Genomic DNA, 19,889 nt, shown 5'->3' with positions numbered 1-19,889 from the left:
TTTCGCAAACAAATATGCAAAAGCCAAGTTACTACAATGTCGTCCAATGAACAATACCAGTTTTAATAAAAGCAAAAATATTGTTGTCCAATGATTGATAAAATATTATTCTACAAAGGATTTCAAGATAACACTTGTGTGATAAAGTGTGTCAATATAAGCTAAAGAGAATACTAATCAAATAGCTTAAGAGATACGTAGAAACACATAGTTTATACTAGTTCACTCAAACAAAGCTACATCAAGTTCTCCTTCACCACCCAGTGAAAGGTTTCACTAATCAAAGCTTGATTACAAATAAGTATTTGTCCTACCACTCCTGGCTACAGTAATATTCTCTAGGCCACTACTGACACACTATTAGACTCTTCCTGAATTTAAGACACCTAAGTATTATTTGACACTAAGCAACTCCTAGATTTCATAAATAAATAATGTTTGATTGAATACACATATTCAAATCACTAAACAAAGAAGATAAACGATGAAGCTTGAATACAAACGAACAACTTTGCTATGCAAAAGAAGAACTAATTAAGCACTGTTGTGTATAATCCAATGACTTGATATAATCTCACTTTAGAATGTTCTTGCTTTTCACTTCAAATTTTCATTCTCTTATTTCTTTCATTTGATAGCAGACCCTTTGTTGTTTTTTATAAACATCATGAAAGTATCTATTAAGGGATTAATGCTTGTTAGGTCTGGACGATCCACTAACCACTAGATGACCTGTCATACCTTGGATTATGATTATTACAAAAGTATAAATTGTTGATGAACTAATGAGTTGTTGTTAAGTGAACAAGATCTTCCTCAATAGAGCTTACTTATTATTATATTAACATCTACAACTCTAACTGAAAATCCCCTGCCCTATAACAATGTGTGTAGAGTAGTTTCAATCAGTAGGTGTGCGTTGTATAATGGAGGGAATAGAAGGATACAATAATGTTAATAGTGAAAATCCCGTGCCCAATAATAATGTGTGCAGAGATTTTTTTTTTTTAAAATAAAGGCTAGCTGAAGCTAAGATTTTTTTTTTTTTTTTAAACTCAGTAGCTAAGAATTGACGGAGAGTCCCACCAACAAAAACTACAGTGGAATGGTGATGCAATTTGTGGCATTTTCCCACAATTTGGATTCACAATTTGATTAAATTTACTATTTGTTGACCATTTTCAATTGCCACAAACAACATCTCTTTCCAGAAAAACAATTTGAAACTTCTCCAAAATCAATTTTTTAAACAGCAACCGAGACAAATTTACTGAATTAAAACTCAATTGAATCTAAACAAAATTCAAACAACCTATGATTTAAATCTAAATAAAAACAGTTTAGATTTTTATCAATTTCTTCGCAACTATATGGTCAAATTGATGCCGCCTTCCCAACAACATCCACAAACATCTTGTTGGCAATCTTCAAAAAGATGACAAGCAACATAGATCTGTATCACCCTCTTCGCAACTACGTGGCTTTCCACTACGTCAAGCCCAAGGTATAGAAGAAATCTCACTCTAACCTTCCACGTTTGTCATGATACCTACTCCAAACCTAAGTAATAGAGTTGTAAAAGGGTTAGCCCATGTACTACTGTTGATGTGGGCTGAGGCCTAAAGGCCTAAACAATTGTTAAAAATACCACCCATAATTATTAAATGTACCTAATTTTTTCTTAAATTAAATTTACTTAAATATCTTCACCCCTTACCTCCCCTCCCATTTTCCCCTTATATCTCTCTTAAATCTTACTCCAAAACGGGGTAGACTTTGTTTCAGATTACAAACTACATGGAATAAGTAAAGGAGATACAGACAAGCCATACCAATTCATCCCAAAACCCTTTGTTCCTTCCAAATCTATAATTAAATCTTTAACTGTGTGACACTTTTTCATTAAAATTGAACCCAATCCTTAAAATCATCAATGGGTCATTTTAATGCATAAGGAATAATCAAAATACTAAATTTCCCAACACGCCTATCCAATTCCAAGGTACGGTAAAATTAAAATGTTTGTTACTGTTGTAATTTTTTTTTATTCTTGTGATCTACAAATTAATCACATTTTTATTGTTTTAGAATCTTGTTTCTGAAATTTTAAGAGTTTTCCATGTTTCAATGTGATTGTTTCTAGCAATAAATGTTTAAAATAAAATTAACATTTTATCTAACATTCCAAATTTTCAAATCTAAATGTTTGTCACTAAATTTATACATATAATATAAAAAAAAATATAAGTGAAGATAACGTCTAATTTATCATTAAAAAAATATTGCAAATAGTCAAAAATCAATTAAGCAAGATAGTACTAATCATATCATAATTCTCATGCTCATGATGATGATTCTTTAATTATAAAAGGTTTATCATTAACTATTATATTTATTTATAGAAATTATTCATATGATTAAAAATTTATATACCCAATAAGTTTTATTTAATGGAATAATTAATGAAATTTTGTTTTTAAAATTAAAAAATATTTTTATTGGTCCATTTAAAAATATTTTGATTTTTTTTCATCTACTGTAGGAACTATTCCTAGACAAACTAGTTTTAAGAAGAGTAATTTTTTATTAATAAAAAAATATTGACGATGATATAAAATTATGGACATGATGTTTATGATTTGGCCAACATTAAAGTTGACTTAATTTAAGCTTATTTATTTTTAAAAAATTATTTTTTTTAAAAAGAGCAAATTACAATGATACCCATGTTTATGATTTGGCACCCCTTCCGTAATGGTGCAAATTACGTTTAATTTTAAAAGTTGAAATCCAAAATTATCCCTATTTGCACAATTATATATGCATCTCTTGTGTTTTTCAAATGTTACGCATGATACCCTATGTCGTTTCAGATATGAATTAATTATTAAGAGGTTTGCAAGTCCTTTATTTGAGTTGTAGCACACCGATCTGAGTTTAGTTGTGCCTCAAATATCTCCAATGATGTTTTCATGTTTGGGGTTTAGGAGCCTGGACGGTCATCCGAAAGGATCGTGGTGCATCTTATTTGAGTTATAAAGGACAAATATAAACTGATCCGAGTTTTATGTTTAAACTTGTTTTATAAACCTCAATCAGTTGGGGGTTTGGCTTTTAGGAACGTCAATTGGTTGGTGAGTGAGGAAGTGAAGAAAAATAGTGAGGAAGAATAGTGTTGATGTTGGTGGTATGGTTGGGGAAGGTTACAAAAGGGAGGGGAAATTGGAAGGAAGAGAACAATTTGGTAGGGAAGGAGATGTGTCTCTGATCTAGAATGAAAGTTTGGAGAATTTTCATGATTTGAGCTCAGATACGCTGGTGATTCATGAAAATTCATGGTGCCCAAGTATGTATTTTCAGAAACAATAGAGGGATATTGTGTGTAATGTTTGAAATACACAAGGGGTTCATATGTCATATGTATAAAACATAGGGGAGGTGCATAAGTAATTGAGAAGATGGGGTGTTTTGAATAAAAATTACTTACAAATCACGTGTTAGTCACATGATTTGATGAAGTTAAGGTCATTTGGGGCACAGGGGATGCCACTATAACGAGAACACAAAAGCTAGGGGATTTTTTGGAGGTTGAAAAAAAGGAAGGAGTCCTTGTGTAATTCAAGTAAAACAATGGAGTGTCATTGTAATGTCCTCTTTTAAAAGAGAAGTTAGCTCGTCTAAAAGTTGGTAAAGAAAAGTAGGGCTATTTTAGTTGGTAGGGTGGGGCTGGCCCATGGGCTAGGAGCTATTTTAACCACAATAGGCCTCTCAACAAAACATCCGCCTCGAGAAGGCCTTGTTCTCTTCAATTTGAGCATAGTTAATAGTTAGATTGGTCTCTTTTACGACTGCAGTGTCAACGGTCGCCACCAGGCCTCCCACACCTTCATCGTCATCACTAGTTTCTTTGCTTTCCTTCGCAACAATGCCTCTATGAGCGCATTAGGGACTCCATTAGGACTTCAACCATAGTTGATTTGTCCATGGAGTGTATACAAAATGTTGGAGAAGCTGATGCTCGTAGGCTTAAGAGTGTGTTTTCAAAAACACAAACAAAGGAGTAGATGACAAGCTTCCTTTTTTTTTTGTTCTGATTTTTTTTACTAGATGTAGTTTTTTTCTTCTTTTAAATTTCTATGCTTCAATGAAATTTTATTTGTGGTGGTTGAGAACCATAATGTTAACTTTAATCAAATTGTGAATCAAAATTGTGATACTTTATTATCAGAAATCACAAATGATAGATGCATGACAAAGGTTTATTGTTACACATTTATAGAGATGAGAAACCAAAAGACGATGTTTCTAAAAGGAAGGATTACAATAAATGTTTAACCATTTAATAAATTATATTAACAAGTTATAGTGTTTGATATATTTTATTTTTATTCATAACCTAGTGATTTTTTTTACAGCAACCTCATGAAAAAATAGACAACTAACATAGTTAATTTAAATAAAAAAATTCACAAAATATCTTAAAAATACTATTTAAATGAATTGTATATAATAAATTATAAATCAATAAAACTTTGTTTAATATATTTTTTACATGTTCAAATTATATTTTGATATTTAAACAAAAATGTACAATACACTTCTAATTTTTTTTCCATTAACCTATGCTAATGACCAATGAAAGGAAATAAAAAACTATACTTTTTTTACAAGAAAAACTATGCTAATGACATTTTTTTTACAAGAATAATAGTTTTCTTATCTTCACTGATTTTAGTAACAATATTTCACCTTCTACTTATGACTTTATACATTTGTTCATGTGAAATTCCCTTAGTTGGGATGACAACTAAGTATTAAGCGTTGATTCTCTGATAATTGCCTTAGGAACTTTATTTTAATGACCTTTTGTACCAAGCGTTTGTAATTAAGTTTTGAATAAATTAAAATAACTTTAAAATAGTTTAAATGTTTGATTTTTCATCTAATTTTAGTTTATTTTGGTGTAGAAATAAATGAAGGAAGAAGATAGATGGTATTGGGACCCAATTCAAGGCCCTTTTAAAGGAAATTTTGTAGATGCATATGCTGTATGAAGATTTTGATGATACCAAAAGATTAAAGCTATTCAACGTTGATTCAAGTCAAGATCAAGAAATCAAGAGAAACGATTAACAATTAGTCCTTTAAATGTTAAAAGAATCTCTTAAAGAGATTGCAAAGGTTTGGCCTTAAAAGTTAAGTTTTCAAATATCTTACAAAGTTTTTAAGTAAGTATTTCTTTTTGAAAAATATACTTTTTCTCTTTGGTAATCGATTACAGAAACTGTAATTGATCTGGTAATCGATTACAGAAACTGTAATCGATTACCAGAAGCACAGATGGTTTTAATAGCTTTTATAAATTGTTTGAATTTGAATTTTAAAATGTGTAATCGATTACCACTATTGCGTAATCGATTACCAGTAACGGAAAAGTTTGAAATTCAAACTGAAAAGGCATAACTTCTCAAAATTAACTATGTAATCGATTACCACACATCTGTAATCGATTACCAGTGAGGAAATTTTGAAAATAACTCTAAAAAGTCACAACTCTTCACAAGTTTTTTGAAAGGTCACCAAAGACCTATAAATATGTGACTTGTACTTGAAATTCTTCAGAGTTTTTCAGAACATTCATTGTCCTATCCTCTCACAAGAAAACCTTTGGCCAAACACTTGCAAAATCATTAAGGATTCTTATAAGTTCTTCAACTTGTATCATTCTTCTCTAAAAGAGAGAAATATTCTTCTGTACTTAAAAGAAAATGATTGTTAATCAAGAGACAATGAGTCTCTTAATTTGTAAAGTTCTCTGAACACAAGGGAAGGGTATCCTTGGGTTGTTCAGAAGTTGTAAAGGGATTTACAAAGTTAGTGGAAATCTCAAATGGATTACTTAAGGACTGGACATAGGTACAGGGCGTGATCGAACCAGTATAAAATTGACTTTGCATTTCTCTCTTCCCTAAACTCCTTTAATTTATTGCATTTTAATTTTACTTTGCATATTTTAGAGAAGTTTCAAGCAAATTGTTCTTTACTTCTTTTCTATTAAGTTGCATATTCCTTTTTAAAGAGAGAATTAAAATTTGTTACAGGAAATTTTTTAAACTTAATTCACCCCCCCTCTTAAGTTATTGAGGCCACTTGTTTATCAAATTTTTTAGGTTGAAAGGGTCAAGCATGTTAGGCTCAGCTTGTACTTCAGGCTAAGCGAATGATTTTCCCTGCACAATATTTGGGTTCAATGCACAACTCAGGCTCAGCCTGCAACCACTTACAATAGTGCTATTTTTGTATGTGCGCTTAGCACGAAAGTTGGGCATTTTTGGCCTTATTTAAATTACAAGGTTTCAAATTAAGGCAAATTTGGTTGGAGGGAGTTGTCTAGGGTTGAGGGGAAGGCTGAGAATCTCTCTCCCTTGCTCTTTATGGCTTCTCTACTATTTCTCATCATCTTTTTCATCTATTATATTATTTTCTTCTTGTGATTATGCAGTTATTAGTTAGATTTACCCATTTTGGGGGTTGATGTAACTAAACATATCCTTATGTATACATTTGGATTATTAATCTATATTCATTGTTTATTATTAAGTGTTATCTTCTATGCATTAATGCTTGCTTTGGCTTGATCACCCTTTGCATGATGTTGTTGTTTGAATTGTCATTGAGAAATGCTTTTGAACTTAGAAATGGAGAGGAACACCTAATAAGTTTTGTGTCTAGGGATAGAGCAAGACTTGTTAGTCATCTTTTAATTCTTGTTCTTAAAGAAAGTCACTTGGTTAGATTAGTTAAGGGATTGATAGTTTTGTGAAAGGCTTTAGATTCTTTCCATCCGAGGGTTTGAGGTTTAAGTATTTTAGTGAGACGATGATAATAATTGAGCTTTGAACTAAATGAGTGACCTATGTTTGCATGAAGAGGTGGTTTAGTGAAATCAACCCGAACTTTTTTATTCCTTATTATTTTACCTATTTTTATTGCACTCCAAGTGTTCGTAAAAATTACCAAAAAAAGTTTCTTGTTCTTTTGCTCTTGAACTTTATGTTTGTTTAATTTCTTGCTAGTTACATTGTCGCAATCAAATTATGATTGTTGTTTTTGAATGCCATAGTTAGTGAAAATTGCTATTTTGTCGAGTATTACACGAGTCCATGTGGATTCGACACTTAGTCTTACCGTTTATTTACTACTTTTGTGATTTGGTTCACTTGGCAATCGATTAATATTCCCATTAGACGATTGACCCAAGGAAGGGACTATGTTCCTTGGTTGGGTTCCTAGTCCACTCCAAAGAGCTCTCTAGCAGTCAATGAACTGAAGTTTCTACTCCTATGTAGAATTACGGTAAAGGAAAGCAATAAATGGCTAAAAGCATTAAAGGAACTTGAAAGAAGTAGGCAAAATAAGACAAATAAACGAAATAATGAAAATAATAGACAAGAAAAGGACTGGGTTTTTGTGTACTAATGTTTGTCCATGTTACAATGTGATAAACCCTATTTATAATGATCGACTAATGGTTACATTAGCTTAAGCATAATTAAAAATCCCTAAAATCTAGGAAATCATAGCTATGATCCTTCAACCGCTCCATTATCCGTCAATTTGTCATACATGCTCTCTAAATCGGCCTACACACCACTCAAAGTGTTCCATCCCAGTTGTTTTACCTTTTTACCCCAACTTAGTTACGTAAGCCACATCAACCCACTTCCTTATGCAAGTCATATCTAATCAATAGTTGTTGCTCCAAAATGACTAACTTTTTAGGTGTTAACATAATTGCCCCCCTTTTTCTTGAGTTGTTTGAAATTCTAAACTTGATTGTCCTGAATCAACAATAGGAAAATCTTCAAGCGCAGTTTGAATCCGAAAACCATATTTCAAACTTTTCAAAACTTGATTTCCATTTCTATCTCTTATTGCTCTTATCTTCTACACCAATTTCGATCCTTTTCTTCTAAAATTCATCAGCCACTTATCTTCTACTTCTCATCCCATGACTTTAGAAAACCCTAAACTAAAACCATGTCAACTACTTCTGAGCAACCAACTTTTAGTGCCTCTGTGCAATCACTTGAACTTGATCCCTATTGTACCACTAACACCTAACTATCTTTAATGATATATCAAGAGTTTTTCTTGGACCCTTGCTTCCTCGATGAAGGCAAAAATACTGACAAAATGGCTAACTAGTTGTTTAATCATGAGAAAAATCCCCTTCCAATCACTTGTAACTGGTATGGGATTCATAAATTCCCTTTTAGCTTTCGCACATGGCCTGAGCCTGTTCCAAAATATCAAACCTGGTTGAAAAGAGTTTCGACTTTCTACAAAAATTAATGGAAGGAATAAGGGCTTTACGACATGATCATGTTATTAGTAGTTGATATGCACTAGCCACAGGATGTATTGATCGGAATCCTAGGGTTCTAGTCAATGGCTATCAACATATTTGTCCTTCCAAAGGCTATGGTTGGCCTAACCCTCCATGATGTGGTGGCCATTCTGAACTTACCACTTCATGATGAACTGTTGTCACTTTATGGGACCTCTTGTGTTCCTTCCACTACCCTGGCCATCAAGTTTTCCAAAGATGACTCTGGGTATTCCAAATTCATGCTTCTCAATGCCAAAAAGAGTGTTGTTAATTCATCAAATGAACACCACACTTTTCTTTTAATGTGGTTTTGTAAGTACTTCTACTAGCTCAGTAGGCATGGTAAGTGAATACTGTAACTTTGTTTCAGCTATTACATCTAATCATGATTTGGCTTTCGGCATTTTTCTTCTTTCCACACTATACAGGTGCATTGTCCATATTCTCAACAACCTTGAAGATGGCCACACTGAGTACAACACCAATTTTGGTCCAATTTGGTTTCTGATACATTGGGCACGACTATAGTTTCCAGATACCCGTTATCCTTGTGTTGGTTTGTTGGAGACCAAGAAGGATAATATTTGTTATGGGCACGCTCTCATCCACTTCCCATCGTCAAAGACGTTAGCCTTTTTCATTGCAAATTGTCTCTTGACTTATTTCACCCTTTGCTTTTCTCTCACTCCTCTTCATTGTTGATTGAAAGGTCCACACTGGACTTTAGTGGACACGACTATACCTAGTGAAGGGAGCATCATAGCTAGAAATAATTGGGCCTTAACATTAACAAGTCATTGTCTCTTATTTAGTAAAAACCCACATCAAGGAACAACAAGTTAGTCGTTGATGACTATTACCCTCACTATTTTGCGAGGCAATTTGGTTTGGTCCAATCCATCCCCAAGATTCTTAGCTGCCCCATCCATCTCTCGGTCAGTTTGCACACCTCTTCTCAGCCGAATGAGATCCCTAAAATTCTAGAGGGCAATAAAGACAAATTACACTCTTTCGTGTCGAAGTGATTCACTTTTAGCCTCAGTAATGTAGATTTCTTTGCATAATGGTGGGAAGTCAAATCGGCTACCTTATTTCCTGGATTAGTGGCCGATTTCCTTGTCAGGATAATTGATGTCTCTTTGATGGTGAACCACCATCTTCCACCCCTGTCAAGAGTCACCAAAAGAAACCATTTGTGTCTGGTTCTGCTATCTGACAAGGCTTTTCACATTTTATTTTGATTTCTTTATATCCTTAGCTCATTCTCCTTGTTTAGCTTATTCTTCTTTCCACAGATCCTCCTTAAGGTGGTATAAGTTCTACCCTAGTGGATGTGAATGCCTTACCTAAATCTCCTGGACTCTTATCAGCTCCTAAATCAACTGGGGGACCTAGGCAATAGATTTGTCAATCGAAAGTACTCCAAACTTTAATTTTGAAGTCGGCTCACAAGCATCAATGCGATTTCTCTAAGGTTTCTAAATAAGTTCTTAATCCCTTTCTTTCCATTTTATCTTAATTACCTTTCCAACATTATTATATTGCCTAAATTTACCTTGTCTTAGGTTAAGAAGAAAAAGAGCAAGAGGGATAAAGAAAAGGCCAAGGAGCTCTTCAAAGAGCCTTCTCAAACTCTAGATACTTGCTAGGCCAAAACAGTTGAGAGACCTAGCCCAAGCAGCCATAAAGATTACTTGGCTATCACTGCTGGATTAGCTGACTCTACCCCTATACTTAAGAAACCTTCCATTCCAAATGAAGTTTTGTCTGAGTACTTCCAGTCTCCTATGACTAGTCCTTAAATTCCTCAAGACGACTCTCTACTTCTAAAACACAAGAAATATGTGCATGATACTTTGGTCTAGCCATTTCCAGGGGATCCCATTTATGTTCACACTTTGAGGAGTTCTATTTTGAAGTTGGAAACATCGATTATTCCCACCATCATTCCCAAGATTGAGAGGACAGTTTATGAGAAAATTTCATTGTTACTGTGAGATTTGAAAGTGAAGTATAAGCTCAACACCAAACATATGGATCAAAGCAGCCAAGAGCTAGAACAGTTGAACAAATTAGAAGCTAGTAAAACATTTCTTTCCAAACCAAATCTCCTTCTCCAAATTCCTTATTGTGAACATGTTTATTATAACGTTGTGCCACATTTTCTTTATTTCACTTAATGTTCTCATAAGCAATTAAATGACCCTCACCAACCGATTCTAATTTCAAAACCAATAATCTTTGATAATCATCAGTTGACAAGATGTGTTGTTTAGTGACCCTTAGGGATTTGACATTAATATCCTAAGGTAATACAACATCTTGACCATACGTTAGCTGAAACAGTGTCATAGTCATAGCATTATTTTTAGTATTTCTTATAGCCCATAATGGTTCGGATAATGTTTCATGCCAACACCTGGGTTTCTTTTCAACAAATTTTTTGATTTAATTTACAATAATCTTGTTAGTGGCTTCTGCTTGTTTGTTAGCTTAGGCATAGAAAGGCATAAAATAAATGATTTCATGCCAAACTATTGAGCGAATGCCACTACCTTGTCACATGTGAAAATAGTACCCTGGTCATCCATTATAGCCTCTGGTATCCCAAATCTATAGGCTATTTGGTTTTGGATGAATTTGATGATGTCATTTTGAGTAACAGAGACCATCAGTTGTGCCTCCACCCACTTCGTGAAGTAATTTGTTGCCACAATAATATAACTATGGCATTTAGAAGAACTAGGGTGGATTTTTCCTATCAAATCCATAGTCCATCCTCGAAATGGCCAAGGTTTAATGACACTGTCAAGTTCTTCTGCTGGGACTCTTTGCAATGGTCATGTCATTGGCACACTTCACACCCCTTGGCATAATTCACATAATTGGCTGATATGTTAGGCCAAAAATAGTCATGCCTATGAGTTAACCACCTCATTTTTGGCTCTGATCTATTGGAGTCACATAACTGCTCATGTACTTCTCTCATTATCCTTAGAGCTTTGGCCGTACTAACACATTTCAATAACAACCCATCAACTGTCTTACTATATAGGTCACCTTCTAGTGTAGTGTATTTTAACTTTTTAACACTGCACTTAGTTGACGACTCCTCCAAGTAATTTATCAACTTGCATTGCTAATCAATTGTTGGGACATCTTGGGTAGCCATATCAGGCCATTCGTACTCATGTTCTTTGACCTCTAATTCTTTGTACTCAGAAGCACGTTGGGCCAACTCGTTGGCCTCCTAATTCTTATCTTGTGGTATATATAGGATCTCAACATCCATGAATTGTCTTAATAGTTGAATAGTTGATTTATACAATGAAATTAAATTTGGATGGATATTGACTGATTAGTTATTTTTTCATTAGTTGCGAATCACCCATAATCTTAACTGATTTGGCATCTTTGGCTAACAAAACTTTTAACCATAGGATCAAGGATTTGTACTAAGCCTAATTATTGGAACAATCGACTAGTAATTCACTTGTGATTTTTCTCGTCCTCTCATCCAGGCTAGTTACTACTAGCCCTGCACCTATGACTAATTATGTTTTCGATCCATGAAATGACATGATCCATGACTTAATCCCCATATAAGTCATATGTCTATCAAATGAATCTAAACATGGATGTTGTACTAGGAAATCAGCTAACGCTTGATCCTTCACAGCTTTCAATGGAAAATAACTAAGTTGTTATGCACTTAATTTCAAAGCTCATTTCATCAATCGTCCTTCCAAGGAAGACCTATTTAGAAAGTACTTAATTACGTCGATCTTACATACTGCGAACACTTCTTTTGGTAGCAAAAAATATTCCAATTTAGTGGATGCAAAGTACAATGGTAAACAAAGCTTTTCAATAGTTGTGTATCTACATTCAACATTGACTAACAATCTACTTAAATAATACACAACTCACTATGTTCTGTCATTTGCCTCATGTGCTAACAAATAGCTGATGGGTTCTCTACTGTCGATACATATAATTATAGTCGACCTTCTCCTATTGGTGGCACTAACACAAGAGGTGATGCCAAGGCTTGTTTGATATGATCAAATGCTTCCTGATGCTCTTTTCCCCAAACAAAGTCTTCTAGTTTCTTTAGCCATAAAAATGGTGGAAAAGCTTTCAACTTGTTAGTCGAATTCGCTACAAATCCCTTAAGGACATTGATTTTTCCTATTGAGCTTTGTAGGTCTTGCAACACCCCATTTTCATTGGTAAAAAAAAATAAAAAATAAAAAATAAAAAATAAATAAAGTATAAAATAATTGCTTAATAATAATTATTTCTAAGAGTGTTTTTATAATTAATAAAATAAACTAGAAAAATAGGAATAAGAATTAGGTCATCAAATTCCTCACTATAAAAATGAACTTTTAATCCCAGAGCAGTTTTACAAGATATTTTCTACATTTTTTGTTCCTTTTTTCTCTGACTCTCAAGAACCCTAATAAAGCAACCAGAGGAGGAGCTTTAGAGAGCACCAGAAATGCCTCAATTGCTAATGAAGAATGCTTGAACGACTACATCGAGGTAAGAGATGAGTTACTCACGCTTGAGGATTAGAATGAGCATGTGTAGGGATCCCTAGAGGATCAATTTTGAGTTATTTTGGGCTGTTTTATGAATTTTAATTTTGTTCTTATGTTTTTTTTTTATCACAAATTGATTGTGTTTGACAGACCAATTGATGTCTTGATGTGAAATTGTTGTGAAGTTGATATGTTCTTGTGTTGAGTGTGAACCCTAGAAATTGAGTTTTTTTTTCCTTATAGTGAATTGTTGAAATTAATATTATGATTTGAGTGCGTTGAATATTCATGTATAGGAACTATACCTTTTCCCAAATGATTCAAGTCGTTCACGCAGGGTGTTGAGTAATTAAGGTAATTTTATTTCCTTGATAGACTGAAATTTCTTGACAGCAAATTCCTTGTCTCTATATACAAAACTGAAAAATTTACTCGTTTCTGTTTTCTCTTTATAAATTGGGGACGTGATAAGTCATTATCAAATGCAAGGAAATTGGGTAGCGGTGCTTTATAAGTTTGATTTTGGCCAAAATGAAAAAATTGCCATAATTGCTTTTGAAAGTATTATCAAATGCAAGGAAATTGGGTAACGGTGCTTTATATTTAAATGTAGAAACCATTAGTCTACAAGTCGTACATGATACTGGAACCACAATTGCAAAACATGAATTTAGAATTTTCCAAAAACATTATTCATATAATAAAACCCATATATATATATATATATATATATATATATAATATTTCAAATAATAATAGTAATAAAAAATTAATAAATTAAATAAAGTATAAAATTATTGCTTAATAATAATTATTTCTGTTACAGTTCAATTTAATCATTGTAAAGACTCTTTTTAATTGGAAATAATATAGTTTGATTTAATATATGTGTGTTTTGTGCCATATAAATGTTATTAGTGTATGATGTGTATATGATTCATGAGGTGCGATAAATTATTATATTGGGATTATGAAATTGTGATTGAGATTGTGTGTAAGTGATAAATTGAGTACGTGATGATGAATTGTGAGATACATGTGTATTGAGATATTGCATGTATTGAGTCGTGAGCTATGAATGCTACAATCACACAACTGTAAGACCCTTTAAGGACGACGAGTTTGTGATGTGCTCCATTGTGGGAACCTGACGAGTTTAATCACTTGAGGCGTGATGAGTTAAAAAGATTTTGAAATTAAAGATGCTAAAATAAAGAAAATCCTATAAATATTTCAAAATCCAGCACAAGCAAGAAAAACACAGAATCCACCTTTTTCTTATTCTTCACACCCTGAATTACGTCTTAATTGAGATTTTGAAAACAATTGAGTAGTTGTATGTATTGCATAGTTCATAGGTAGATTATGTGTGTTAAAAATTTTTTTGGGTTGGACCTGAATCACGAGGGAGAGGCCTTGATAGACTCATCGGAGTCTAGGCCTTGGAGGTAAATACACTCGGTTTGAGTGCTCCTTTAAGTCTATGCCGATCCCACATGGTTGGAGCATTTGCGCAAAATAGAGTGACCCTAACTAGTCTTCCTATGATTTCACTTAGTGAGAGTGACCTAACTTACCTATTGTGAGGCATGTCTTGTCATGTACTCCTAGGCGTCCGACGAGGTTTTTCATTGAAAATGGTACCACATTGCATGTAGGCTTGAGTCTAGTGTATCTATTGCATAATGTTTATGTTTGACTTTCATTGAGTTAAGGATTGAGATTTTGGTATTATTTTCTAGAGTGTGTGAACTTGAATAAGTGTGAATACTTATGTGTGGTTTGGGGAAGTGATTTTTTTAATGTAAATTTAGCTCTATGTATTTATATGTTTCACATGCTCTAGTGTTTTATTATATACGAATGTGATAACTCATTCCCGGTGTGTGTTTGTGTTTGGGTTGAATTCTATTTTATTTCAGGTGAGCCAACATATGATGAGTTTCATGCTGGAGATAGAGAGGCTTAGCCTTTGTCAGGGAAATGCTCTGATAGATGTAACATTGGGGCATGGGGTTTTATTTCATATGTTACAGTTCCAGGAACAATATAGTTGATTTATGTTCTCCACTATTAGTTTGACTTCTTTTCATTCAGTATGGACGTCCTTGTTTTAAGTCGAGAATATTTTATTATTTATTTGGAAAAGTTCTATTATAATGTTCGAAAAATGAATGTGAACATTTTACCCTTTTTGAAATGTTTTTATTTAAATGGTTTAAAACTTTTAATTAATTCCACATTTCTATTCCTTTTATTATTAATACATATATGTGTGGGGTAGAGAGTGTCATAGGTCCAATTTATTCTTGGAAGGGACTACTTGTAGGATTGCCTTGCCCTTGTTTTTGTCAACTTCAATTCCTTTTCTGTGCACCAAGAAACCTAGGAAGTGGCATGTCATTATCCCAAAGGCACATTTTTCAGGCCATGCAATCTCATTCTTTTGAATGCATGTTCTAGGTCTATCCGGTGTTGGTCAAACTAAGTCGATTTAACCACCACGTCATCAATGTATACTTCCATAGTCCTGCCAATCAAATCATGAAAATATCATATTCATGGCCCTTTGATATATGGCCCTAACATTTTTGAGTTCGAAAGGCATCACTACCCATTCAAAAATACCAATGGAACTAAGGCACCTAAAGGTTGTTTTGTTAGCATCCTCTTTAGTAATAAAAATTTGATTATATCCTAAATAGTCCTCCTTAAAGGTTACTATTCCATAGTTAGCCACATAATCTACTAAGATATCCACAACTAGCATGGCACACTCATTGTTAGTGGTAGCCAAATTCAGATTTCTAAAGTCAACACATACATGTACCTTGTCGTTCTTTTTATTGGAACTATATAAGGCAACCAATCTGGATACTTAGCCATTCTAATAAATCCTTAAGATAGCAAGCGTTCCACTTCTTTCTTGACCATTGGCAAGACTTCTAGATTAAAATGCCTGGTAGGTTGCTTATACAACTTAAAACCCTTTTTCAAAGGTAGTTGATGCTCAACCAACTCCTTGGATAACCTCGATATTTTAGGATAATCCCATGTGAAACAATTCTTATACTGAATGATAAGTGCCAACAATTTGGCTTAATTGTCTTTAGATAATAGACTGCATATCTTAGTGAAACGTGAGAAATTAGTTGTTCCTAAATTCACATCTATTACTGGATCTTGAGCGTTTAATAGGGGTAATGGCTTCTTAATCGCATGTTGTTCAATCTTTGGCAAGGATTTCCCTCTAAGCTCTTCTTCTTGCACTTTCCTCATTACTTCCTCAGAAAATGTGCCTCTATTCTTTGCATAATATCTTCTAGCACTTCCATTATCCTAATTCCTCAATTTCTTGTTTAATCAGTTGTATGTTGGCTGACTTTTTGAGTTTAAACCTTGGTTGGTAAATTCACAGGCTTTGGCCTCATAAAACTCTTCTAGAGAGGCTATCTCCATGATTGGTTGCATGAGAGGTGAATAAAATATGGCTTTTGTAGACACCATATCTTTGGAGAATGGATTGTCGACATTAACTTTACTTTGTTGCTAATCCAGAAAATCAAAACTTGATGGAGGGTAGATGGTACACATAATTGGGATGTAGTCAATCTCTCCCTAATAAGACTAAATATGAAGGCTTTGCATTCACCACAAAGAATGTAGTCTTATGTATCTTTGGTCTACCATAATTTTGACTATTAGTACTCCCATATTCGTTGTAAGATCTCCTGTGAAGGAAGTCATATGAATGTTTATCCCAATTAGATCTTGCTTGGACTTTCCAACTTCTTGATAGAGGAGAAAGACATCACATTCAGAAAAGTGTCATTGTCTATGAAGGCTCGGTTAATTGGATTCCCATTTATCACTAGTTTCAGGTATAATAGCTTCAAATGTCTCACCTAATCTTCTTGTGGCTTGTATAGTTTGGCAATTCCCTCTTCAGCATCAGGATATTCTGCCAAACTGTTCACTCTTCGGCATGTGTACCGATTCACACAAGTAGTATATTAAAATGGTAAGACCGAGCATCGTATCCATAGGGAATTTGTTTCACTCAGAAAATGTATATTCAGTGAGCAAACATTTGTATAACTAAAAGCTAAGTAAATATCAAGTTGAGTTTTTATCTAAAATATATTTAAATACAAACTAAATATCCAAAGTTTGAGGAGTAAAAACAGTCAAGTAAAAAGCGTTGGGTCATTCTACTGAATTTTCCTTGACGTTGTTATGTGTTTTTCTTTATTAAATGTTATCCTAGTGTTCTTATGCTGAGAAATTACCCAAACCAAGATTCCTCTAGTGAATGAGCCTAACTCTCTTTAAACCTCATCCTTGATCCCTCAACAAACTCAGCCAAAAAGAATTGCATTAAGTCTACAGCATAATATGAACTAGATCGCTGCACTCCATTCCTAGACATATAGTTTTCTAGCTTGCTATACCAAGTTCTAAGGCTTTAAAGCACTTCCCAATGCTAAAAATCCTAACTATACATACAAATAGGTGATCAAGCCATGAGCATGTAAAAATAAGCATAGATGGAAGCAATGAACATAGAAAAGCAACATTAAATAGATAGTGAAAGAATATTACATCAAGGGTTCAGCAGAACTTCCCAACCAAGAGGTTTAGCCTTTCATTACAAGAAATGAAATATCAATACAAGGAAGAACAAAGTTTAAGTGGAAGAAAATGGATAAGAAGGATTGAGGATGTCTCCTTCAACCTCTAGAACCCTAATCTCACTCCTCTAACCTAAACTCTCTTGGTGGCTCAATTTCTGTTGCTTCAGCTTCTCCCTTGGCTCTGTTTTTCCAACTCTCTTTTAGTTTTCGCCAACTTCAGTGTTTTAAAGGCTACTTGAACATTTCATCTTCTGAAGTCTCGCTTAGCGAGACTAAGGATGTATGACTCACTTAGCGGATGTCACTCGCTAAGCGGATCTGCCTCGCTTAGCGAGACATCAGCTACTTGAACTTCTCTTCTTTTTGCCTGAAATTGAAGTGGTTTCAACATTAATTCACAAAAACGGGAGCATCTATTATATAAAATCAAACTAAACATGAAAATATGTACAATTCCCACAAAATGAACTATAAATTGGAGGTAAAGCGCTAATTTCGTGCAAATATTCAATACAAAACTTAGTCGTGAATAGTGACTAACAAACTCCCCCAAATTTACAGTTTTGTTTATCCTCAAGCAAACAAATAGCAGTTTACTTGTCCTCAAGTGACAGAAATCACAGTGGTTAACCAAAAATGTGTTTGTTCCAAAATATTCAATCACATGAACATAAGTGGCAAGCAATACTTCAACCAACAGTCCTTCATAAAAATATGTAGAACTTCAAAGATATGAACATGATCATTGAGCAGCACAAATAAAATAAGCTAGCAAGCAAGACAGGTATCAAGGAAGGTTAATCAAGCCTAATCCTCACGGTCACTATTTCTCTCATAAGCACAAGTGTTTAAGGTAATTCTTCTAATCAATAAACAACACAAGTCTCAACTTTTGCATTTCATATCATGCCATACAATCACAAACACATAATTTGAATCTGAAGGACTTTCTTGGCTTGTAATGAGGCTGGGCTACAAACAATTCATGGCTTTTCTAGGATGCAAAACTTAGGTTCTAGGAGAGATTCATCCTTAGATCACCTCTTTTCCTTTTATTCCCATCTTCTATTGAAATGCCACAATCATATAAGACACTTAGCTTAAGCACACATAAACTTTGCTTATTCTTAAAACTTTCCTTTTCTCTTCTTTCTTTTTAATATTTTTTTATATTTTATTTTAGCAGTTTTTACTTACTGCTTCTTGATACAATTTTCTATGGTTGTTGCTTGTCTTACCACAATCATAATCACCCAATACCTTCCCCCAAATTTGGAACAAATTTTCTTTGAACCATAATGCTCTCCTACAACCTAAAGAAAGTAGATGGAGATTATAATTCAATAGGCTTAGGGTTAAACTCAGTGAATCAGATTTAAGCTCAAAATGGGTGCAAAGGATTCATCATTCATGAATAGGGTAAACTATTTGGCTAAGTGGCAAATTCAATCAATCATGACCTTCATCATTTCCAAATCATGCATTCATTCAGTATTCAGAGATTCATGCAAAAATCGATACTTGATGCTAGTCGTTCTCTCACAATTAAAGTTCACACAACTCACTGGGTTATGGCTAATGATTACCTTCACTATTTACCTGTCAAACAAAATAACAATTTCACTCACGCCCCTAATTCATGTTCTTTCTCTTCTAATTACCGCATACTTATTCAAGGCATGTGATTTATCATCATAATTCACTCAAGTCATGCAATCAATCCAATCAAACCAATCACAAACACCGGAAATTAAAACCAAAGCAAACCACTGCATAAAATTTAAAAACTGTAAACTGTTCAAAAACTGTCAAATGTGCTAAATACGTAAATAAACTAAAACTAAAACTGAAATTTAAAAACTGAATATAAAAAGCAGAAAAATAAATAGGGTCCTATCTTCAGTCATCCTGTGCTGGTGTAGGGAGCATCCTAGGCTGGCAGTGATGTATCCTGTGCTGGAGTGGACCAGGGGTCCTAGGTGCTCTATGCTACTGCCATATCTACTGCATAATTTGTGTCCTCAGCAGGCGTGGCAGCAGGTGTGACCTCTGGAGTCTCCTTCGGTGTGGCCTCGGGTGTTGCCTTCGGCTTTGGCTGCAGCCCCTGGGCTGTAGGAGCCTCACCTTCCTCCACAGGAGAAGGTTGGACTCCTGGCCAGGCCACCTGGGCAATAAACTCCTCCTTAATGATGATGGGCTGGTGCTGAGCCAAGTTATGAATGCTCTGCATCACCAGACATAAGCCCTGGTGAAGGCTCTGCAGTATCGGCACCATAGCGTCTAAGCTCTGAGCGGAGGTGTCAGAGGGTACTGGAA

The sequence above is a fragment of the Glycine soja genome, chromosome 18 (genome assembly GCF_004193775.1).
Source record: "Glycine soja cultivar W05 chromosome 18, ASM419377v2, whole genome shotgun sequence".
Taxonomy (NCBI): Eukaryota; Viridiplantae; Streptophyta; class Magnoliopsida; order Fabales; family Fabaceae; genus Glycine; species Glycine soja.
The sequence above is the reverse complement of the archived record's forward strand: the minus strand, read 5'-3'. Positions refer to the sequence as shown.